This window comes from Boleophthalmus pectinirostris, unplaced genomic scaffold (assembly GCF_026225935.1).
Source record: "Boleophthalmus pectinirostris isolate CB_2022bp ecotype Guang Dong unplaced genomic scaffold, ASM2622593v1 HiC_scaffold_15, whole genome shotgun sequence".
In the NCBI taxonomy this organism is placed as follows: domain Eukaryota; kingdom Metazoa; phylum Chordata; class Actinopteri; order Gobiiformes; family Gobiidae; genus Boleophthalmus; species Boleophthalmus pectinirostris.
Genome location: NW_026571070.1, coordinates 31,748,335 through 31,774,207, shown reverse-complemented (window position 1 = coordinate 31,774,207; position 25,873 = coordinate 31,748,335). Strand labels below are relative to the sequence as shown.

General features: G+C 40.2%; 1 protein-coding gene across 1 annotated transcript in view; it reads left to right on the top strand.

Moving 5' to 3' along the window:
• Positions 1 to 25,873, top strand: part of mpp7a (MAGUK p55 scaffold protein 7a) — a 386,727-nt gene that overhangs the window by 39,946 nt on the left and 320,908 nt on the right. The window contains exon 2 of the mRNA XM_020930757.2: positions 12,761 to 12,947. The gene's annotated coding sequence lies outside the window, so the exon portion shown is untranslated. The remainder of the gene's footprint in view (positions 1 to 12,760; positions 12,948 to 25,873) is intronic.

The following is a 25,873-nucleotide window of genomic DNA, read 5'->3' as shown; positions in this document are numbered from 1 at the left end:
AGTTTTTCTGACTTGCGCAGAGCTGGAATTCTGACAATAACATGAGAAACTGGTATCTTTTTCGGTTTAAGATGAAATTGTCTGGTTTCAAATGTGGTCATGTTTTGAAATCGAGGTGTTACGACTGCCATTCAGAAGTTACGTTTAGTCTGTGTGTAAATATACTCTATTAAGTATTAGGAATTACCTCAAGGCGTCTTCACTTCAGTTTTATCTGGGTGAAATATTTTTTAAAAGAAAAGAAAAAGAATAGTCAGTAGATTAATCGAATACCAAAGTAATCTTTAGTTGAAGTCTTTCATATTCACTGACTCCGATTATTCTAAACTGCATAATCCCTGGCTTTACTTTGTCTGTTTTGATTATTGAAATTTGAATTTATTTGTTTGGAGGATAAGCCGCTTGAGATTTCTCGGCATCTTGTTTTCAAGGGGGCCCTCATCGTCATAAAAGCAGAAGACAGACACAGTAGGACACAAATATTCAAATAAACATAGAAAAAACAAAACAAAATCAACACAACCACACACACTCACATAACTGTTAGATACTGAATACATCAGATCAGAGTTCAAATACAGTCACAAAAAACAACAAGATGACCAATAAAATTCAATAAGATGATCAAAAGCAGTGACACGGTTCTGTAAATATTGAACCAGAGCATTTTAAAATGAAGGGACAAAAGTTAACGCACAAATCGATGAGGGAAAATTGTTCTAATTAAAGGGAGCTTTATATTTACCGTATTTTCTGCACTATTAGATGCTCTGGATTATAAGACGCACTGTCATTAAATGGTCTATTTTCAAACTTTTTTCACAAATAAACCGCACCGGACTTTAAAGGAAACCCAACAGTGTGATGGGTGAGTGGTTTTGTTTGTTTGGTTCGTTCACGGTGACTCTGGGCTTTGTTCAGTTGTGGCGTGTAGGGAGGGTGCTGTCTGGGACCAACGGATTGTCGGCGTGTTCGCAGTGACTCAGTTGTTCAGTTGTGTCTAGAAGTGGCACATTGCACTTGCGGGGTTGCAGGCTTAAGAGCACGGAAAATACAGTAAATGAGCAGGGATGTAACAATAACCGAAATATCGTGATATTGTATTGTCAAAGTTCTCACAATAATATCATGGACTGTCACAATTTATCGAATTACAAGTCTCTTTACTTAAATGAAGAATTCTGATGCAGCAATAGATAAAAAAAAAAAGACAGAGGGAACTACATAGACCATGATCCTTTGCTCCATTTCAGTGCAGACTACAAGAAGAAATAACAGTTCTAACACTTTTAAGTCTTAGTTCTTTGGATTAAGTCTTGTCAAGGCATTTTAAGAGGAAAATGTAGCATGTTAACAGTTTTGTTAACCTCCACAAAATATTGCAATAAATATTGTACCGTGAGATGTATATTGTGAAAATATCGTAGAGAGAGATTTGGATATTGTCACATCCCTAATCATGAGCCTCCCCACCATATTGTGAACTTCATTGTGAGATCATCTTTTTCCTGACAGAAAAGCTAAAACAATTGATGGACTGGTAAAGTCATTTTAAGCGGTATGAAATTTAGTTTGTAATAGTTTGTGTATGGGTGCTGAATGAGAGGAATTGAACTCTAAACTAGGATATTTTCACATTTTAGACCATCCAGAATGCTCCCTCCACCACTGCTGATCTCCTCTGATGATTCACTCTCGCCTCTCATTTGTGTATGGAGAGAGCCGGCTGACGTGAGCATGAAGGGTGGGCTCAGCTGCTCGGTGTCCTCTCATCACACTCATGGACGTGGCTCTGGAGCTGGGGTCACGTCTTATTGTCCTCTGGAGGATCATATGTCCAAGTGCACACAGGGGCAGACGTGTGAAGGGGCAGGGAGGGGCACTGATGTTTTGGGGTGGGGGAGGTGAAGGGTTCAATGATTATTATCCAGACTAGAAGCTATTAACCTTTACAAAGAAAACTGGGCCAATTGCGGGTTATTTCTGACTTTTCTTACAAAATCATAACAAATAATTTTTTTTTTTTTGTTCATAACACAGGCGCAAGCATTGAAATAGCAAAAGAAATTGTGACTGAGATGGAAAATCAGTCAGTTCAAGTCATCAGTGATCAGTGATGGGAAGAACACTTTGAAAATATATTCAGTTACAGAATACTGAGTGTCTGTAGTAAAATGTGTTTTGTAACATATTTATGGTACATGGTCCAGTCAGAGTTCTCTGTTCTGAATACAATTTCAATTTTCTCACTAATAGTTTGAAGCCTAAATTGTGTGATATATTCCTTTGATTAATTTGATTTGATTAATTAGAGCAAATTACAGGAAGGACTGATCACCCCAAAGAGCCCAAAATCTGATCAAGTTTATGTATTCAGAGAGGAGGATGGAAGTTTACTGAGATTCTAGTCCTACTTCAAGATGATAGGATAAGGTATGTATAATCTTATGTGGTAGTATAAGCAGTAGTAGCAGTAGTAGCAGTAGTAGTAGCACTAGCACTAGCAGTAGTAGTAGCACTAGTAGTAGTAGTAGTAGTAGTAGTAGCACTAGTAGTAGCACTAGTAGTAGTAGTAGTAAGAATACTATCAAATGAAAAAACAACTGTACCAAAATACAGGTACTCTAAATGAATATTCTGAATATATTCTTGGTACAAGTATTGAGTTACTTCCCAACACTGTCAGGGATCAGTTTGGCTTGTGTGTTTTAATGGAGCGTTGTGCAGCCAGTGTTTTGTCAGTAAAAGCGTGTGGTTTGGACCAGATGCAGGACTTACACGGAAGGGATAGATACGGAGCCATAGATCGGTTGGCCGATATATCAGACCGATATTTATACCTTTTAGCACATCCACTGTCAGCCTTAAATCTCCAGCAGAGGCTGATATTTTGTTTGGGTCAACCAGCTGCGTTAAGCTGCATTTGGACTTTTTACTACTAAGGGGATCCTGCACAAAATGTGACCACAGCTGAATTATCCACTATGTACTAACACATGCTTGTGTTTTTTTGGAAAATAATCAAAATCTGCTTATCTGCTCAAAAATCTCATCAGAGCTCATTATCAGTGATGGTTTGTCTGGATTCAAAACAATACTTACATCAGCCTTGCATCTCTACTTTGGATAAGAAATTTGACTTTTGTTGTTAAATGTCTATTATCATTTCTGTAGTTCATGTTCAGGAAAATAACATTGAAAGTCATTCTATTTGTTTTTAAGCACACAATAAAATTTTGATTGATCAGTATAATACGGGTAGTAGCTCAGTTGGTTGAGTCCACTGATCCAAAGGCTGGCGGTTCGAATTGTGCATAAAAAAAACATCATTGGAGCGGTCAGATCCATTAACTGTGTTGGCGGTGTGATTCCAGCTCCCACAGATGAACAGTTTTGTTGTGTCCTTGGGCAAGACACTTAACCTGCCTCGCCCCACAGTGTTTGTGTACACTGGTGTGTGTATGTGTGTGAATGGGTGAGTGGTTCCTTATTGTAAAGCACTTTGAGCCTTGAAAGTGGAAAAGCTCTGTATAAAAATGTGACCATTTTCTATTAACTATGAATAAACAAATTACGTTTATTGCAGTATCACCCAGCCCTAGTCCAATGTGTATTTTTTTTAAATTTCAGTTTGATATTATTTTATACCAGTTGTGAATGATTTCAGAATATCAAATTGCCAACTTTGTAACAAGAATTGTGGTTTGAATTAGGGATGGGCATTTGATGAAATTTTCTTAATCGATCATCGGAAGAATTAACGATCGATTATCGATTAATCAGTAACGTTTTTATATTAAAATGATCATCATTATTATTACTATCTGCACTACTAATCTGCATAAATAAATTCAACTTTACGACATATAAACTGTAACGACTCTAGATCCACATCAGCCTGTTTGACATTATAATGTGTTTAATTCAGTTTTGTTCAACTCTCACAGAAACAAAACTTAAAACCTCATCTCTAATTTGCATAAACTAAGTGAAGATAAAACTACAGCTCTTGTGTCGCTGATGTGGTTAATTTCTGTCGGATTAAAAGACATGACTCAGGTGAATACAGGTCAGTGTGACCATATTTGTGTTCGTCAAAACCAGGACAGCGTACGGGGGGAGGGAGGTGGGGACTCGTCATCCACATTGCGCGACTCTCACCTGGTAAAACTTTTTCCCACTGGACACAGAAACATATGTGCTGCTTTATACACTGTGCACATGGACTCACACTTGTCCCGAACGCAACGGAAAGCGTGGAATTTCTTGTACAAGTCATCGTTAAATACACATTTGTGCTTCGGTACGTTGCAGACTGACTGTTTGTGTCTCGCTCCTTCTGCTCACGCTACACACAGCAACCTACATTCAGTTTGTCGATTAAAATTAACGTAATCGATGAAATTCTTAATGATCAATTATCGATTAATCGACTAATCATGCCCATCCCTAGTTTGAATAGTGATGTAGGTTTGAGTTTTTAGGTTGTGCAGAGATCTACGTTACAGGATTGGCATTTTTTCCCCGATATAAAACATTACATTTTGTTTGCACCCATTTTGACCACAATTCCTAATGTTTTGATGAGTTTAATTCCATTCTTATTCATTGTGCGTTCATTTTACGTCACAGTTTGCCTTGTTAAAAGCAGTTAAAGCGATATGTGAGCCTCTTCTCAGTTGATATAGTGCTGATTACTTTCCATAGAGACAGAGAGCAGCAGCCGTGTGTGTGTGTGTGTGTGTGTGTGTGTGTGTGTGTGTGTGTGTGTGTGGTGGCCTCAGAAGGAAGTGGCCCTTGGGTGGTACGGGGGCCCCACTGACACAGGGGCCCCATCCCCACCAGGATTTATGAACTGGAAGGACACCGCTCTGGTATTGTGTCTTTTGTTTTGGGATCAAATCTAAATGTGTTTTGTGAGAAGCACTTCCACAACCACAACCACAGGCCCCACAATAACATCCCTTTGTTTTTGAACGCTTTGAATGGATCCCAGTTTTATAAATAAGTAACGATGAGAACTGCCGTGGATGACAGATTAGTGAATGGTGAATCCACACTGATATCTCTGGTCATCCAGCCATTGCAGTCTGCTCAGTTCTGCAGAAATCCACCATATTTTTCAGTCCTGTCATATTTATATCCTTTTCTTTTTCCTTGTAAGCAGCTATATTTGTTTTGATATCCATGTGTGTCCCTGATTGGTTAATCCATCTGTCCGTCACACCCATCTGTGGCCAACCAGTGACCGGTGGGGGTGTGCAAAAATATTGAAATATTGATATATTGTGTAGCTTAATGTGATGATACAGTATCAATATTGTGGGCTGCTGTATCGATATATCACCAAGAGTATTTTTTGGTATATTTTACAAAATTATTTTGTTACAGTGCTATAGTTTTGTTGCTTGTTTAGAGGAAGGAAACTTTTTTATGCGACACATTTGACATTTTCATAAAATGTTTGTGTTTCATGTGAACTTTGCACAAAAAGTGGTTTAACAAAGACTTTTAGCATCACAGATATGATTTAGTCTTTATTTTTGTTGAACTGTATTGAATCGATTTGAAATATATCATATTGAATCGAAAGCTCACTGTATCGAGATATGTATTGTATCGTGGCCTATGTATCGAGGTATGTATCGTATCGTGGCCTATGTATCGAGGTATGTATCGTATCGCAACTTCATAATGATACCCAGCCCTAGTGACCAGACTCACATCTTCATAAAATACTCGAGAAGTGTCAGTCCTGGATCCGAAGACGGACCACTGTGGCTGTATGTGTAACAGTTCTTTTTTGTGCAGTGTGTTGTGTGTTGTGTGTGTGTGGTGTGTGTGTTGTGTGTGTGGTGTGGAGCATTAACCCGTTAGTAATTCAGTCATTTTGGAAGAGATATGTTCTTGGATTACTGCTGTTAAATTAGTGGCATGATTCCACTTGTAATGAATACTCGCTTAATTGTCTGAAACAATGCTGTCTGGTCACTGGACAGTTAAAGGGCCCGTCTCATGCAAAATCAACTTTTCAGAGCTTTCTACCTTCTAAGAGTGATGTGTGGACCTTGTATATGTCGCCGAAGTGGTTTTTAGATTGATTTGGTGTTTTTTTTAAGAAATTGCCACGTATTTCTGCCACCCTCCCTCGTGACAACGAACTAAAGCTGCTACAACGATGACGTGGCAGATACACCTATGACACGTTTGACGTAGCAGAAAACACTTTGCACCCACCCTCCCCTTTCCCCCTCCCTCCCTGAGATGGGCGGAGGAAGGGCGGCTCACTCGTCGCCTACGTCACGTTTGGAGGGCGGAGCCTGTGCTTTCTCAGGACTGGCAGGGGGAGGAGCAGTAGTCGGCCTTTCATAGTTCCTGGTCTGTGACTGTCTCCAAGAAATCGGTAAGATTTCATAACTATTGTGTAATGGATGTTCCAAAACCCAAATTGTGCTTGTTTATGTGCAGAAGATACAATGTGAAAAGAGCTATTTTGCATAAGATGGGCCCTTTAAAGATCATTTTCTAGCTTTAACATCTGTATTTTTAATCTTATTGACAGTCTGCATGTGTGTTTCCAGGCTTCTCCTATAGAAGTCATTGCAGTGTCAGTGCTGTAATGATGATAGCACTTCACCATCTGGGCGCCATCTAGTTATTGTTTGTTTGTCTGATAAGAAGCTTCTGCACAGATCAGTCCTCCACAGGGCAGTGTTTGTGTCTCTGCAGGAGACATGCTTCTGTCATGTCAAACGATTATTTAATGAGATCAAATTCAAAGGAGTTTTACTCTCAAAGCCAAAAATTAAAATCTGTTCAAACTTAATCAGTTTTATTGCCATAATCAGTGAACACAATTCTACAGCTAAGAACTTACTTCAGTGTTATGGTGCCAACTCCTCCCACTTCAGGCTGCTGGGGCTTGGTTATAGAGAGATTATCAGACTACTTCACCTCATGCTCTACTGTGCATGTCTCCTGCAGAAAGAGTCTCTGTCCTGTCTGTATCATGTCAGTGAGTGCGTATACATGCACATCAATGAGTGCGTATACATGCATATCAATAACCCGGTTATTAGCCATACCCCGGTTATGTCAGTATTCGGGTTACTGCGTATACATGCGCACTGAGAAACCGGGACACTCATATCCGCGTATACATGATCAAATGGAGTATCCCGGTTTCTTGACATAATCTTACAAATGCACAGGCGCAAAAATTAACTTAAATCAATTTCATAAACCAGGAAAAATACAAACCGTGAGCTCCTTTAGCATAAGAAGCTAAGGAGTTACGAGATCTCCCACAATCCACTGCGCAGATTCTTCATTAAAATCTTCTGCATAAATAAACTCAACTTTACAACATATAAACCATAAACACTATAGAGCTACATCAGCCCGTTTGAACAGATAATTCAGCTGTAATCACATTTGTTTACGTTTTACAGAAACGAAACTTAAGACCGTAGGCTAATTAGCATAAACTGTTAGCGGCGATAAAAACAACTCGCTCCTTGCGCCGCTGATGTGATCAGTTTCTTTTGGACTAAATGACACGACTCTGTGGATTATGTGTGTTATTTCTGTGACAGAAGAGGCGCTAATGATGGTAAGTGTGTTTCGTGCATATAGAGTATAGGAGATAGTTCATGTTTTAGCTTTTCAGCGTCACACGAGTGCAGGTCGTACGAGTGCAGATTGTACGTGTGCAGGTTTAGCGCAGCTCTTTATTTTACAGTCATTTCACTCGTTTGGTCACTTTATTTATATTGGTCAATTTATTTATGTCACTACTGTTGTGTTGAGAGGCTGGAAAGTGTCTTTTGGACGCATGCGCATTCAACTTTATGTTGCAGTAACCGGGGTACTGCGTATACATGCCACAAGTAACCCGGTTACTATCGGAATAACCCAGCTACAGTAACCCGGTTTCTAATAACCGGGACACTGCCATAACCGGGTTACTGAAACCGGGTTACTGCGTATACATGCACCATGAAGAAACCGGGATACTCAAAAAACCCGATCATAACCGGGTTATTGATGTGCATGTATACGCACTCACTGTCTTATAGGATTTCAGCAGATTTCAGACTCTGTCGGGGGCGGGGATAGGTGTATGGATCAGGTACGAGTGGATGTCTGGCTGCTAAAGTTTGAGATGTTTCTTCTTGTCATTTACACACTCACCTGCATTTAATTTACTACGGCTTATTAAGACATATCCCACTCACTAATGTTCATTTAGCGTCAGAACTTATTTTATCGTATCATAATAAACTGTTTTAGTGCTGACAACATCACTACTGCTGCAACTTCATGTGAACTGCACAGACAGCGGTGATTTCTGCACTCATGCTGCACGAGCATCCACTGTGCTGATAAACCAATAATCTAATTACCAGATTTGGACCGATACAATCCTTTCAAAGTGGTCATTATTCATTATTCATTCACTCAACGCTCAGTGGTGTTGTTAAGCCACAGCTGCTCTGGACCAGTGAGCTGCTTGTTGGTCTCTTTAACCACCACCAATCTATCTCATCTAAAGGTGGATGACATGTCTTGCCTGCGTCGTCAGTAGAGTGTGGGGTTTGAACCACTGACCTGTAGGCTGGTGGTTAAACTCTCATATTACTAAAAGTGTTAATGAACACAAAGTGTCACAAAAAAATCTTGCTATATTTATCATAATGATTGAACAGCTTTTTTTTTCTCTCATCTGCTCTGTCCACTCATTTGAAGCCCACATGAGTTTGCCACATGGTCATTGTTTTGTACAGAGGTGACTCTACAGCCACTCTGCACACATGGTCTCCAGGCTCAGCTCATGTGTGTGTTAGACATGTGTGTGTGTGATCCAAGTGTATCTCCAATGTGAGCTCTGCTGTGTCAAGTACAAGCTCTTTGTGTCAGTGTCAGGTTGTATTGCAGATGCCACTTTCCTCCGTTCCTCGTTCTCATCGTCACTCAACAGGCTCCAGCTCAGATAAACCTGCAGAGCAAATCCATTCACTTTTAAACTCAACTTATCCTTCATCTCTCCTGTAAGTGTGAGTGTGGTGGCTCCCATACTCTCTCCTCTGACTCCTCTGCTGTCCTGTGTGAATCTGGAGACAGGGCAGTGGAATGTGTGTGAGGATGTGCACTGCTGCTCTGTTTGTGGGTCAAACACAAAGAGCCTGTGTCCATGGGAAACACACAATCACAGTCAGCAGCATTCTTCTTCTCATTAACACACCCACACAGATCCAGGCTATGCCATTTCATTATGGTCTGTGGTTTGTAACATTTAAAGTAGATCGAACTTCACCTGAGCGGATACTTCATCGGTCAACACACAGATACACACTGGATACTAAAACTAAATACTTTTTGACGAGAAAAAACTAGATGAAGTCAAAATTGAGTATTGAGGCTCTGCTGTATGATCGAAACTGTGTTTGTTAGAAACTTGTCTTGTCACAGTCTGAGGCTGATTGAAACAGGAAGAGCATCTGCCATAAAATCGATGTGTCCAGGCTCCGCTAATATGCTCATTTGTGTGATTCAGTGGAAGAGCAGTCTTTCACGGTCTTATGTTACATACAATTGACTCCTGTGAGCTTTAAGTCATGTTATAATTGTATTATCTCCTCAAATTAGACCTGGAGTTGTGTTTTGTTACATTCACACATCTTTTTAACACTTTGTTTATTGTGTTTTTGACACTTAATACACAGTGACAGCCCCCAAAATAAAACATCAGACATGTCAAACAGGTTAAACAGCATTTCAAGCAAGAAACACAAGCACATACATGTCATTATAATTGTCTATATAGTGTCTTAGAGGACCCTTATCTATGAGATTATAAGATTATTTATAATATGTATTTAAATGATAGTAGTAATAATAATAATTTAAAAAAAGCAACAGACAAAAAAAAAAACAAACGAAGTAGGCCTGTATAAGTTGAAAAGGTTGAAAAGACCATGTAATGCACATTTAAATAGAAGTTTTAAATACTTCTTTAAATAAACTAACAAAAGGTGACCATATCGTTTTAATTTATCTTCCCAACCCTGCAAAACGAGTATCAAATTTTCTCTAAATCCAAATGCATCGTAACATCTCTGATCCACTTCACATGCGAGAGGAGCTCTCAATTTGTGTGTCAACCAAAAATAAGAAAATGAAAAAACAACTATTTTCTTCATTATTTGTCTACAAACTAAAATGAAAAAAAAAAAAAGGATAACAATTTGTTTTTTCAATTTTGTGTTTAAATGAATAATGGCAAAAATGGATTCGCGGTTGTTTGCCGTTTCCGTGACTTTAAACTGCCAGACTTTTGCGCTGCATACAGACTGAACCAGGACTTTTTTTTTTTTTTAAAACAACTTTTGAGTCTATTATTCAATCACACATCTTTGAGTAACCCTTTATTATTAGTCTGTCTACATCTCCAAACCTCAAAATACTCTGTTCCACCTTGTGACATAATTTAGTGATCGTTTTCAAGTTAACATCTACATTTTTACCTTTTAATTCAGTAGAGATCGGTAGTTCCAGGCCTGAAATCATCCAAATGAATCTAGTGAAGGTGTGTGGAGTTTAAAAACACAGTGGAGCACTTCCTGTATTACCACATGAAAATCATAAAGTGGAGCACAGTGTTTTCTCTTTGAGGTAAAAACTCGGCCTAAATCTGCAAAATTTGTGTGTTAAATGTGTGAATAAACACAGAACGCAACTCCAGATATGTTTGCGATGAAGAAACATTATAACATAGACCAGAAAATTGTGGAATATCGGCCTTTTTAAATCTGAATTTGAATAACAGTCTGTGTAATCTCTCTGTTGTCCATTTCTTGTATCTTTTCTGGACTTGGTGTTTGATCTCCTCTTTAAACATGACTCCCTTCCTTTGCAGACACTGGGATGAGGGTCCAGGACCTTCTGTCCAGGCTCCCCACAGTCCTCCAGGGTCACTGAGAGGGAACTGACCACACACATTACACAGACACCTACAGGGACAGGCATCATGTGAAAATACTACAATGGCTCTATCTAGTGGTCGGGCAGCGCTATTACAACTAAAGTTTAAAATATACAAATTATTATTATTATTATTACCATTCATGCAGCTCATATTTCCTCATTACTATTGAAAGTAATCATTGATGAACGATTCATTTATGAGAGGTTTTTATTTTAAAATACAGATAGATTTATTTTTATTTAAAGGGACTCTATCTAAGATTATCATTTTACATTTTATAAAGAGGGAATTTTGTCCTGTTTAGCAGCACAATAGCCGCCTCACAGCAAGAAGGTTTGCATGTTCTCCGAGTGCCTGGGTGAGTTTCCTCCGGTTTCCCCCATCAACCCAAACATGCACCATAGATAAAAACCCTCCAGCTGAGGTCCTAACCAGGCCTAGCAACAAGATCATGGAGGTAGGTCGCCAAGCACCCTGCGTGCTGCCCACTACTCCTGAAAGGATGGGTGAAATCCGGAGGAGAATTTCCCTACAGGAACAATAGAAAGTACCACAAAAAATAAATAAAAAAAAAAGAAAAAGAAAATGTGTGTCCCCAAGATATAAAGTAGACCTGATCAAATCACATAAAAAAAGAAAAGAAAAAAAAATTGTGCACAGCATCACATTTACTTGTTGTTTTGGTTCCAAATATATTTCTCCAATCACAAAGCTTCATGAGCCTCACACGAGTCTCTCATTTGTGTTGCCAGTTTCAGTGCTGAAATTCAGTTGGTTTAAACTTAAAATGTCTCTCTCTGATCTGAATGGTCACTACCCAAACCCCAGCACCTGCACCAGTCATGAGTCAGTGCTAGTGCAGCCTCTCCAGCTCAGGGAGAGAATTCTGGAGGTTCAGAGCTTCACATGAGGCCTGTCCATAAACTGAGAATGAGACAAACGTGGATGTGTCTCTATCTGCAGGTGAAGACTCTGGGGACACAGGTTGTGTCCCCAGTGATGATGATAATAACTTGTCTAAAGCAGCTAAAGCACAGACTGTGTTGGTCCTTTTTAATTATTATAGTTAATTATTTGCTGAAATGTTTTTGTCTTGATATCATTATATGTTTTACTATCTTAATATTATTATCACAATATTAATAAATACAGAGGGTCCCAAAAAAATTGACATAATTTTGCAGGCCAATAATTTTGGCAATTCTTGTTGAAATAAGCTAAAATTTTCACAGAACATATAGAAAAAAAAAATCAAGATTTAATATTTAATGTTTTGTTTTTGTTTTGTTTTCAAGTTGAGCCATTCACTCCCAAAGGGAAGTCAATTTGTGTTCTGGAATCTGCTCACACACTCACCCAAGACTGTGCAGCTTCAATGTAACATTTGGAAAAAACTTCACCAACTGGCAAACAAAGTCCCACAAAAAACTTATGATGTTCAACACTTAAACTGTTCAGTTTCATTGAGCTAGACCTAATAGTTTTCAAGATATTTGCGTTGCGTTGCGTTGGGACACCCTGTACACTTCACATGATTTTAATACTGTGCTTACACTCATAAAGTGATACCAAGTCTGAATCTCCACCTCTTGTATATTCCAATCCAATCCAACTTTATTTGTATAGCACATTTTACAAACAAAACAGTTTCCAAAGTGCTTCACATAGCAATGCAACATTTGACTTTAACAACAAAAAACATTGAAAAACATGACTTGCAAACCCCAGTCCTCCTCCTCACAGCTGCTCGTCTTTCTCCTCTTTTCATTGCAGAGCGAAGTGTTTGGACGTTGCCGCCGCCAGACCTGCGTTTCAGGTCCGTCCAGGTGAGCGCTGAGGGGGGCGGGGCTCTTCCTGTTTGGGAGGATTTCCGTGAGAGCGCGCAGGGCCATACATACACAGAGAGCAGTGGAGACCCAGAGATACGAGTGGGAGTGCCCGACGTGAAACTTACACTAAGGTAAGATGTGCCAGCTCCTCTGTCATGTTCACTGTCTGCGTTTAAAATCGTTTTCAGCATGTGGCTTTAGAACGGCGTTGGTAACAAGAGTCAAGGAGCACTGTGATGTCTTAAGTGAAAGTAAAGGGACTGCATTTCTGGGAGTGCTGTATTAGTTGTTTACTTAAAGGCACGGTATAATCTTTGTTGTTTTTGTTCATATCTGCTATAAGTATAAGGGCTCAGTGATTTGGGAAACAATAACTGCGAGTTTTTTGACGAATATTTGCGATTAGGTTTGTGATTTTGTTTATTCTCCAGCGCTTCCAGGAGAATAAACAAAAACTGAAATCAGAACTGACAAACTAATACAAGAATCACATTTAAGAACACGTTTGTACAGATTTGAAGTACACAGTGATATGTTTTCATGCAGAAGACTGGAGAGTTTGAGTTTGTGGAGGAAATGATGAGTTTTCATCATTGTGCAATACATTTCTTGCAGCTCATATATTACAATTTGCTTCAGTTAGAAAATGGTTTGCTGGGATTGCTGTGCTTTAGGATTAAAATGTCTGTTTCTTGTAATTATTGTAGTTTCTTGTAATTAACAATGGTGTATCAGTCTGTATAGGTTCAGTATTTAATATTTTGTGGATATTTGGCACCAGTATATTTTTTCAGTTTCTGTGTGCTCATGTTTCAATCCCAGTTTGTCCTCAGTGCATCTGATTTGTCTTCTAGAGCAAAGTAGAAATGATCTTTTATCCATGATCAATACATTTTATTTTTATAAAAGTAGATAGTAAATTTGTAATTTGTAAACTTAAACTATTTCAGTACTTAACATCCAGTTTGGTCTGTATTATAGATTTTAAAAGTTTAATATTGGTATCGGCAAATATCAGTTAACCACAACAATAACGATATTGGCTCAAAAGTCTATATCAAACAGTCCCTAATCTTAATATTTACTGTATCACATTTAAACATTTGTTATTTTGACATGCCCGGCTGACAGACCATTTCTGCTGCTGTCACGTTCTAGGTTTTCTTTTTTGTGATCAGATTTGTTATTCAAGTATCAATGGTTTGATTTATACTAGAATAGTTAAACTTGATTGATAATATTTTTTCTCCTTTTCCCCCTGAAACCCTTTTTGATGAGCGTACAAATTCAAAGCAAACAAAAGCACACAGAATAGTACATCTAATTAAAGACAGTCGGGCTTTGATACTGGTCTGTGTGCAGGCCTCTCCCACATGAGTGAGGTGTGTGACTGATACAGTAGGACAGTAGGACAGTAGAACAGGTTCACATGGGCTTTGTTCTGTCAGGTCCACCACATCAGATGAAACCTGAGCTGTGATTAAAGAAAGGAATGACTCTACTACTCTCTACTCCCGGTGCCACAGAGGCCTGTTCCTGAAGCTTTTTATGGAGCACTTTGTGTTGAAGGGCCAGTCACTGCCTCATTCACATCATTTAAGCCTCGGCACTCCTGTGTTAGTTTAAGCATTATTCAGGCTTTTCAAAGTACTGTGGGCTTTGTTGTAATCATGTTTCATGTGTGAGAAGTATTAACCTACATATTATCATCAAGTAGCCTGAGTTTAGAGCCAATTATCGCCATTTGAATCTGCTCTCGGCGTTCTGCTGTCTCATATCTACAATCAGAAATCTTCTGCACCTCCACATGAGCTCCTCTGCTCAGCCTGGTGTCCAGCTGTGCATCTGCTCTTCACTGTTGATCAGAGCACGCTCCAGACCTTTGAGCTCCATGATTGGCAGAACATGAATATGAATAAGAGGAGACCTTCTGGTACAGCTCTTCTCTTCTGTGACCTGTGCTTCTTGAGTTGTTTGCTTATTTGGAGGTGAGGGCTCTGTGCTCCTGGTGTCAGCACATTTACACAAGATTTTATCATCACTGGTGGACCTCTCCTCCTCCTTCAGCTCTTCTGTTGTCATGTCCTGGTCTTTGTTTGTCTTTCATTTTACCCACTGCACTGCTGGCATTGGTGAGTTTGTTTGATGTATCTTTATTGATAGCAGGTTTCCTTGTGGCCGGTATTCGGCTCACTAACATGCAAGTTGACTTTTATTTCATCCCACCAAGTGCACATTGTCGATGCAAAGTACAAAACTGCAGGGTAATAAAAATCTCACAAATTAAGTAAAAAAAATGTGTATTGAAATTTTAAAATCTCATAGTTTAACTAGAATATTAAATGAATTCTCGAGACTTGCAAAGCCTTTGAGCAGAGTCTTCTTCACTCTCGCCAAGAATAGAACGTTTGTGTGTGACAGGTCAGAAGGTCTCAGTCCGGACACTGGCTCAGTCCTGTGTGGGCCTAATGAACCTGAGTGAGTAGAAGTATATGAAGTATATAGTGTAGCTGTATAGTTCTAGTGTTCCTCTGAATGTTCCGTCTGCTCTGTGTCAGCTCTGGTCCACTGAGCGTCACATTGGATTCTCCTGAGCTCCATATCTGATGTTTTCCATACCTGCTCCACACGGCCTCCTCACATTTATCTTTCCAATGTGTGTAAATGAAACCCACAGCCCTGCACAGCGCTCACACACAGTACTTACACACAGCGCTTACACACAGCACTCACACACAGCTCCATGCCTCTGTCTGTGTCTGTGTGCACTGTGTCTGTGTCTGTGTCTGTGTCTGCGTGTATATATGTGTGTGTGTCTGCGAGTGTGTCAGTCTGTGTGTGTATCTGCGCATGTGTCTAAGTGTGTGTGTGTGTCTGATGTGTGTCTCTGCATGTGTGACTGTGTCTGATGTGTGTCTCTGATGTGTGTGTCTGTGATGTGTGTGTGTGTCTCTGCATGTGTGACTGTGTCTGATGTGTGTCTCTGATGTGTGTGTCTTGTGTGTGTGACTGTGTCTTGTGTGTGTGACTGTGTCTGGTGTCTGTGTGTGTGTCTGGTTTCTGTGTGTGTGTCTGCGTGTGTCTATGTGTGTGTCTCTGTCTGGTGTGTGTGTGTGTGTCTGTGTCTGCATGTGTGACTGTGTCTGTTGTGTGTGTGTGTTGGTGTGTGTCTGCATGTGTGTGTATCTGTGACTGGTGTGTGTGTGTGACTGTGTCTGGTGTATATGTGTGTGTGTGTGTCTGCTGTGTGTGTTTGCTGTGTGTGACTGTGTCTGCTGTGTGTGACTGTCTTGTGTGTCTGGTGTGTGTGTCTGTGTGTGTGTGTGTGTGGTGTCTGTGTGTGCTGTGTGTGTGTGTGTGTGTGTGTCTGGTGACTGTGTGTGTGTGTGTGTGTGTGTCTGGTGACTGTGTGTGTGTGTGTGTGTCTGGTGGTGTGTGTGTGTGTGTGTGTGTGTGTGTGTGTCTGGTGACTGTGTGTGTGTGTGTGTGTGTGTGTGTGTGTCTGGTGGCTGTAAATGGCTTCAGATGTTGGGGGCCTGACCCATATTCAGATTGATATCAGTGGACATTATTGTTCTGTGGAAAGATTATCAGGCAAATGTGGAAAAGTCTCTATATTGTGAGTCCCACTTGAGTTCTGCAGAAGACAGCTCCGATTTCTCATTCTGCTTTAGGAGAGATCTTTATGTTTTTACTTATCGAAACAATCGTCTGTACAGAAGGACGGCGAACTCCAGGCATCGATCATATCAGCGGTTAATGTAAGAAAGTAAACCCAGAGATTAACTCATTGTTATTGTCCTGAAGTGAAAATGAAACATGACAAACAGCTTTATTAAATAACTGATCTAAGATGAAGCTGAAACTAATGCCTAAATTTGCTGAGCCTTGTTACAGTTTTTTTGGTTGTAGTTTTGATTTGGACAGTTTTATTATTAGGGGCTGTTGTCCTTTAGTCGTTAAGTCAGTTAATCGATCGATGTGTCTTTGTCGACCAAAGTCTAATCACTTAATTGAGATGATATGGATTTCTATGAGACAACAGCAGAAAAGAGATGTGAGTAAGTACAAATACTACTATTTCCTAGTACTTTATTTCTGCATAAATAGCAGTTTTTGCATGAACTCCCCTGCAGGTTTGTCTTGTGAGTGGGGCTGAGCATTTGATGAAATTTTATTAATCGATCGTCGGGAGAATTAACGATCAATTTTGGTTTAATCATTAACGTTTTTATATAATAAGTATCATCATTATTATTACTGTTACTAATCTGAATAAATAAACTCAACTTTATGACATATAAACCATAACCACATAGAGCCACATCAGCTCGTTTGACATTATCATGTGTTTAATGCAGCTTTGCACAAATCTCACAGAAATGGAACTTAAAACCACATGGCTCATTTGCATAAACTAAGCCAAGAAAAAAAAAAAAACGCTCTTGTGCGCTGATGCGGTTCAGCTTTTGTCAGACTAAAGGACACGACTCAGTGGAATATGAGTGTTCTTTCTGTGACAGAGGGATGTTGATGCTGATGGTGAGTCTGTTCTGTGTTTGTGTCGCGATGTTTTCAAAGATCGTACGTGTGCAGGTTTATCACAGCTCTTTATGTTGCAGTAACCGAGATACAGCGTATACATGCACCATGATGAAACCGGGATACAGATGTGCATGTAAACACTCTCACTGAGTGGTACAGTGTCTCCAAGGAGGTGCCAGAGCCCAAACATGGGACTGAGGCTGCAACTCTAGTGTTTGCTCTGTCAGACTCAGCTTCATATCTACGCCCAGAAACCTACATTCAGTTTGTCGATTAGAAATGAAAGTAATCAATGAAATTTTAAATGATCAATTACCGATTAGTCGACTGATCATGCCCATCCCTACTTGTGAGTGCAGTTTGTGTCTCAGATACACAGAGATAATATAAGTAGGGATGCACCAATCCACATTTTTCAGTTTACAGTTTTCAGATTTTGACACTATTGCTTTAAGTATTTGCCAATACCCGATCAATAAATCAACCAACCGAAACCAGTGTAGAGAATAAAACTGCATTTGCTTCCTTTAAATAAGATTAAAGGGACAGTTTGGAATTTTGGACATCGGATCTCATTTCCTAGTGAGCCAGAGTGTTGGAGACGTGTGGAGACACTTTTTTATTTAAATCTTCCATCCAGTCCTTGTATTTGCAGAGGTCACTGGTGTTAGACTAGTGCATGTCAATGGCCATAGTTCTCCTGCTACTAAAAACAGTCTTACCCACTCCACAAAACACCCAAAACAAATCTATTATTACACCAGACTGTCCATGTGAATGTCTGTGTTGATAGAATCATTTTAGAAGTAAAACCAACCTTGCATTTGAACTATTTCTGTGTGAGCAGCAGCAGTGAGTTGTACTTCCTGATAGAAGTTTGGCAGCGGCGGACAGGTATCATCTAACACCTATCTTACCGGCAAAGTAACATTCCGCTGCTGCTGAGAAAATAGTCCCTCAACATGTGACAATTCATGCGATGCAAAGTTAGTTTTATTTCAAACATTATTCTATCAACATCTATTCTATGTTTTTAGTGTCATGAGAACTATGGCCATTGACATGCACTAGTCTAACACCAGTGACCTCTGCAAATACAAGGACTGGATGGAAGATTTAAATAAAAAAGTGTCTCCACACGTCTCCAACACTGTGGCTCACTAGGAAATGAGGTTCTATGTCCAAAATTCTGGACTGTTCCTTTAATATAAGACAAAACTGACCCCAAAGTTTTTGTATAAATATAGGTTCAACCATTTTGAGACGTTGTGTTTTATTACATGGATTTATTTGTCCAAACAGGAGGAAATGAACAGCCCGAGACATAATTGCATGTTTCTTATGATAATCTATATATTTAGTGAGAGATAGCTTTGTACTGATTAAACATTAATGTTAATGCTAAATTTAAAATGGCTTCTTTTGTTTTTTACTGCATATCCATCACACAAAAGTCTTCATTGTCCTGTCCATCGTCTTGGTCCTCTTCTTGTCGTCACTTCTGCACAGTCTGACGTTGACAGTGAATATTCCTGCAGAGTGGCTCAAGTAGTAGTTGGTCAGTGTTCATCCTGAAACTATCACTGACGTTGACTACCAGTATAATTAAACTTTTAAAGAAAACATATTGTGCTTGTGTCTGCCCTAAAGTTATAATGTCAGACACCTGTAGAACATTATGGTAGAATTTGGACTTTTTTTTTATCTCAATATTGATCTAATATCTCCTCTCTGACTTTCACTTTGGAAAAAAACTGTTGTGCCCTTTAGGAGTCAACATTGCTGTAAATGTGATCACAACAAAGTACTGCTGTCGGACTATTCTGTGCAGATGAGGCTAAAGAGTCGTGGGTATCACTGATTAAGAAGATCAAATTGGAGCATGAAGTACAGAGCAGCTGGCGTTTCCCCAAACCTCTTTGTCAAAGCCTGATCTCATCTGATCTCTAGAGCTAAGCAGAGCTGGGCCTGGTTAGGACTTGGACAGGAGAGCACAGGGAGTCAGGTGCCACAGTGCAGCCCAGGGGCAAGGCACTTCATCCACATTGTGTAGTATGAAGGTGGAGTGTGTGAGTGATGGTGTCAGAAGGACAGATGGCACAGATTGGCAGTCTCACTTCTCTGTCTGTCCAAGGGCAGCAAGTATGGAGTGAATGAATAATGCACCAAATTATAAAGTGACTTTGAGTGTTTGAAAAAGTGCTGTCTAAGACTAATGCATTATTATTATTATTATTATTATTATTATTATTATTGTACAGGGGGAGGTCGGAGCAGTGACGTCTTGAATGCAGGAGAATGAAGATTACAAACATACATGGCTGTAAAGACAGTATTCAAACTATATTTCATGCCCATTTATCAAAGTCTTAAAGCTATTTTATACCCTTATCCTTCCCAGTTGTTTATTGTCCAAAATTGCTTTTATTTTAGCAGAGTCCTGAGAATACTATAGTGCCAACTTGAAGTAGCATGGCACCTTCCCAGTCATGTCCCGACTGGCATGCTCTTGTATCCTAAAACCAGTGATGCATTGATGATGGGCTCAAGAGATGTGGAGATGTGATGATGGGCACAGGAGATGTGGAGATGTGATGATGGGCAGAGGAGATGTGATGGTGGGCAGAGGAGATGTGATGGTGGGCAGAGGAGCTGTGATGGTGGGCAGAGGAGATGTGATGGTGGGCAGAGGAGCTGTGATGGTGGGCAGAGGAGCTGTGATGGTGGGCAGAGGAGATGTGATGGTGGGCAGAGGAGATGTGATGGTGGGCAGAGGAGATGTGATGGTGGGCAGAGGAGATGATGGTGTGATGGGCAGAGGAGATGTGATGGTGGGCAGAGGATGTGATGGTGGGCAGAGGAGATGTGATGGTGGGCAGAGGAGATGTGATGGTGGGCAGAGGAGCTGTGATGGTGGGCAGAGGAGATGTGATGGTGGGCAGAGGAGATGTGATGGTGGGCAGAGGAGCTGTGATGGTGGGCAGAGGAGCTGTGATGGTGGGCAGAGGAGATGTGATGGTGGGCAGAGGAGATGTGATGGTGGGCAGAGGAGCTGTGATGGTGGGCAGAGGAGGATGGTGGGCAGAGAGATGTGATGTGGGCAGAGGAGATGTGATGTGGGCAGAGATGTGATGGTGGGCAGAGGAGATGTGATGGTGGGCAGAGGAGATGTGATGTGGGCAGAGGAGATGTGATGGTGGGCAGAGGAGATGTGATGGTGGGCAGAGGAGCTGTGATGGTGAGGAGCTGTGATGGTGGGCAGAGGAGCTGTGATGGTGGGCAGAGGAGATGTGATGGTGGGCAGAGGAGATGTGAGATGGTGGCAGTGAGATGGATGGGCAGAGAGATGTGATGGTGGGCAGAGGAGATGATGTGGGCAGAGGAGATGTGATGTGGGCAGAGAGATGTGATGGTGGCAGAGAGAGATGTGATGGTGGGCAGAGGAGATGTGATGGTGGGCAGAGGAGATGTGATGGTGGGCAGAGGAGATGTGATGGTGGGCAGAGGAGATGTGATGGTGGGCAGAGGAGCTGTGATGGTGGGCAGAGGAGATGTGATGGTGGGCAGAGGAGATGTGATGGTGGGCAGAGGAGTTGAAGAGCTTTGTTGATGGGCAGAGGAGCTGTGATGATGGACTTGGGAGCAGAGAAGTTCAAGTTTCCATTAGGCTACTGAGACGGCACCAGGCTGAGGAGAACTGACATCAAAGTTTGTCTTTCCTTCTGCTCCAAACATGGTTTCTATTTCCACTGTCATGTGTCGGGCTGAACAACATGAGGAAAATATCTAAGTATCAGATTTATCAGAGATTTATCTGACCAGTATTGGGATTGTGATTAAACTTGTGATGCATGCTTTTAATAACAGGATTCTGTTCAAAGTTCACATTTTAAACTCATCCAGAAGAATTCACAAAAAGACTGAAATATGAACTGACAAACGAATACAAGGATCACATTTAGAGATTGGAAATGTATGTGCTTTGTTTCATCCATCCCCTTTTCAACCTGCATGTCTGTATCTGCATCTGTACTGTTAAGTTGTTATATAAACTGTATGGACTGTATGTAACCCTAACACTTCAGAATATGTTTGTACACATCTAAACTCCAGGGTTAGCAGTTTTTATGCAGAATAAGACTGGGGATTTTGTTGTTTGTGAAGGAAATTATGCTACTTCAAAAACTGCAGACCTGTGATTGATCTTAATTGTGTCCATTTAATTTCTGTTTAATCTTGCATCCTTAGCCATTTCAAAAGAGTAACTTTTTAAAAGAATATGTACTTTTAGCAGCATACTTTTACTCCTAGTTGAGTAATATTTTATTGAAGTAACAGTACTCTTACTTGAGTAAAAGTTGTGCTTCCTCTTTCCACTGTGAGTAAGTCTTAAGTGATAAAAGCTTTGATTTGAACATTTGTGTTTCTTGCAGCTCCTTCAGATATTATTCTTGTGTCTAAACACCCGATTTTGTGCATTATTCAATGGTTTGCCCTTCCAGTTACATTAACTTAAAATAATAAATCTGCTCCCTGACACTACCTCTTAAATCTGCTCTTACTTCAGCAGTAGTTTTACCAAATCCTTTTTTACTCTTATGCAGTTCCTTGGAGCATTACTTTGTAATTTGAGATGAGCAATATTATTTTTAAGTAATGTTACTCCTTTTTTTGGTTGTTTGTTTGATACTCTACCTGCCTCTGGTCTTTTGAACAGTCTCACTGGGGTGTTCAACATGTATCTCTATTGGCAGAATGTTCAGCCGTTACCATGAACAGATACTTACTAAAGCAGGTTAAAAAAATCTGAGGCAATCTGTTGGAAATATTATAAAAGTCCTTTATTGGTTACATGGGATGGTTTACAGCCAAAAAAAAAAAAAAGTCTGAAGGCTTAAGGAAAACAACTGGAAAACTGTTGTCTTTTGACTGTAATGTTATTTGAGAGGGAGTAAAGTCGAACAGAACTTCAGACAAAACAGAGCCTGCAGTAAGCATCACACCCCCAGAGAATGTTGATGACATCAGTTGTTTTACACTCACACAGCCCCTGTGTCATGTGCAGATGAACAGATCTTCTGTCACACACTGCAGTAGTATTCTGTGTGTGAGTTCAGGTTGTGTGTTTGTGGTTGTAACTCTGTCTCTCATGTGTGCTCACACTCTGCTGCTCAAAGCCTCTGCGCTGCACAAAACTCCACATACTAATTGTTTCTAAAACCCATCTGTCTGCACAGCTGAACCACACTCAGCCCATCCAAGACTCTCACCATGAGCAGCTCACCTAATTCACAAACTCATTTTAGACCTGGTTTAATCTCTTTGTAGATCATGTTTAACCACAGGCCTGATAGTCCACATTTATATCTGGTTGTACTGGGAAAGTCAAATATTATCTTGGGTGGTACTGAAAAGTTTGAGAACCACTACTTTAGGAAACTTGCCTGGGATCCAGAATACACACTTCTCCATTACTTTTTACCTGTGAGATTCACCGGTGAAACTCCCTGAGTTTGGATGGACGTGACTGACAAGTAGATTAGCCTATCAGGATCATGCATTGTCTGTCATATCAAAATGAATATGGTTACTTACGAGGAAGAAACAAAGGGATAAAAATATCACTGGAACTGAAAAAAACATTGCAGATTTCTGAAGAATCAATGAACGAGGTACTAAACTCTCACTTTAAGTGTGTCAGAGAGAGTTGATGTATATAGAGACTTTCTGGAGTTGCCAGGTAAAAGGACACACTTTCATCATGTTTCTATTTGATTACAGTCCAGCCTTTGGTATTGTTTTTTTTATTCTGCAGACATTAACTGACACATTTGAGTATTTTCTTGCCAAAATTGGACCTATGCATTTACAATTCTGGACCAGGACAGATTGGCAGGCAGTAGTTCTAATGGAGCCCTGTGGGATTAAAAGATTAGAAAGCTGGACTGTGTGAATTTAATAGCACTGGAGAGCCAGTGTTTTGTCCCGGGGCCAGAGATCAGACGACAAAAACAGCCTCAGTGGAAGCCATAAAATCTGATCTCTTTCAATCTCCGTAAGGTCATGATCAGTGCGTGAACCTGGCTGGCCGCAGCACCCACACAAGAGGAGCAGAGCAGGTGTCACTGGTCTCCTGGTGGCCCTCCTCTGGTCTGGAGGAAGTGTAGAACAGGCCTGCTGGATAGTTCTGGAGCAGAGCTGTAATCAGAGAAGGTGTGAGCGAGGTGGCGGTGGACCTCACGAGACGGGATCAGTGTCAGTCATGGTGGCCCTGTAAAAGTCCAGGATGTGGGACCAGTGAGAACACAAGAGCCAGCATCTCCACTCACTCTGGTGGAGGGTTAACTGCTTCTCCTTATGCACTTTTAACACAGTTGAACCTTTTGTAAATGTATTTTGGTTTCTCCATCTTGTGGCAACACTGAAACATTTGTGAATGTTGGAAGTTACACATCATTACAGATTCCTCTGCCCACAATCTAATGTTTCACATACTTCTGACTAAATTAGGTTTCACAATAAACCCACACTCAAGTCGGAGTACAACTGTTTAATGGTACACTTTCTGCTGTAGGCTCTGCCTCTTGATTATATATGGAGATAATTATTATATAGTTATTGCTGAGAATTTGACACAGTCTGGCATTAAACTTGTGTATGTCCTTGGTGACAGTTAGGTAGGTCTTTGATTTAAAAGTCAGATGAGGGAACAGACTCACAATAAAAATACATGTTTTTAGATAGTAGAAAGGTTTCGGAGGTAGTCATCCAGAAACTTTGTTTTTAATGAAATCATTTCTACTCCAGAATCATTTAGATGATGCTTGTCTCTAGGATGTGCACATACTGATCTACACAAGTCTTTCCCACAAAGGGAGGAATGAAATTGCCCTGCCTTTGTTTTTCAAGGTTTTTCATTTGCAATAAACTTACTTAAATGGCAGACAGGTGAGTTTAATGCCACACTGTGGAACATTCAGTCCATCTCCATGGAAACTATACTGTTGCATTCCACTGCAGTTGATACTTGACCCTTGCAATATTTAGACTTCAGAGCATTCTCAAGACCTTTACTGATCTTGGTCATCTGTGAGTAGGATCCTAGATTAATACCAAGTGCTTTTTGAATGACAGTTTAACAAATGGCAAATCCTGTCATTTTTGAAGCCTCACAAACAAAACTACAATAACAATCTTGTCTCAGTATATTTGTCAATTCTTCTGGAAGTGTTTAAAATGTGAACTTTGACAGAATCCTATTTTTAAAACATAAATCACAGATATTATCACAGTCGTAATGCTTGTCAGGCAAATCACAGTTTGATCATTTTCACAAATCATTCTTCCCCTTCTCTGAGCAAATCTTTCCACTCATGTTTTCACTTTAAAAATCCATGTCCGTTAACCTCGTCATTGAGCTCTACTGGAAGCCATTTTGTTCTCCACCTCCCTGACCCGTGAACACCTCGAAGCGCGCTCTGTTTTCCCTCTCGTCTCTCCTCAAAAACAATCACATCTTTTGGCTGTTTCCAGACCGAGTGAAGTCTGAACCCGAGGCCCGCCCCACACGTCGGACAGACCTGGGGACATGTAACCCGTCTCTGGGTGTTTTTCGGTGTCAGTCTCTCTCCTCGCGGCGCTAACTAACGTGATGAACCTCCTGCTGTGCGTGGAACCATCGGCGGGTCGGACGGGCTTATTTTTGAACGGAGGAAGAATAACAGCCGTGTACACTTCCTGCTTTCCATCCTCCCATCCATCACCCGGAGCTGTTTTCTCTTCAAACACCGAGCCCACCTCGGGTTTCACTCTTGACACGACTGGACTCATGTGCACACAAAAAATAGGAATTGATGATTTTTCTGACAAGCTTTGAGGTCTGCAGGTGAAATATGAATGGACAAACTAAAATAATCAAGTCTTTGAGAACATGTTTTTATAAATTAGTGTTGTCACAATACTAAAGTTTCAAACTCGATTTCGATACTAAGAAATAGACTTGATACTCAATACCAATTCACAATGATAATAAAAGGCACTCTTTATTTAGACAATAGAATTTGATATTCAACATTAAATCATAGTACTTTCTTTCTTTTTTATTCTCTGGTTGTCTTACATATGTGTAGTCCTCAGTGGTCCAGGTAGGTTCCATAATGGTTCGTGGGCCTATGTGCGCTTATACTTGTTCTGATACAACTCAAGATCATTCTAAAGACATTCAGGAAACATTAATGTCTGTCCTGTGACATATTTACTTGTTGTACTAACACATGTTGATCAATGTGCACTGTCCCATATTTAACATATTTAATAAATAAACATACCGTATTTTTCGGACTATAAGTCGCTCTGGAGTATAAGTCGCACCAGCCAAAAATGCGTAATGAAGAAGAAAAAAAACATAAGTTGCATTTTTTTGGGGAAATTTAGAATCAGAGACCAGGAAACGACATTTCATGTGTAAAGTCAAGTTGTAGTAATAACAATAGAAGAGAACAACAGACTGTTA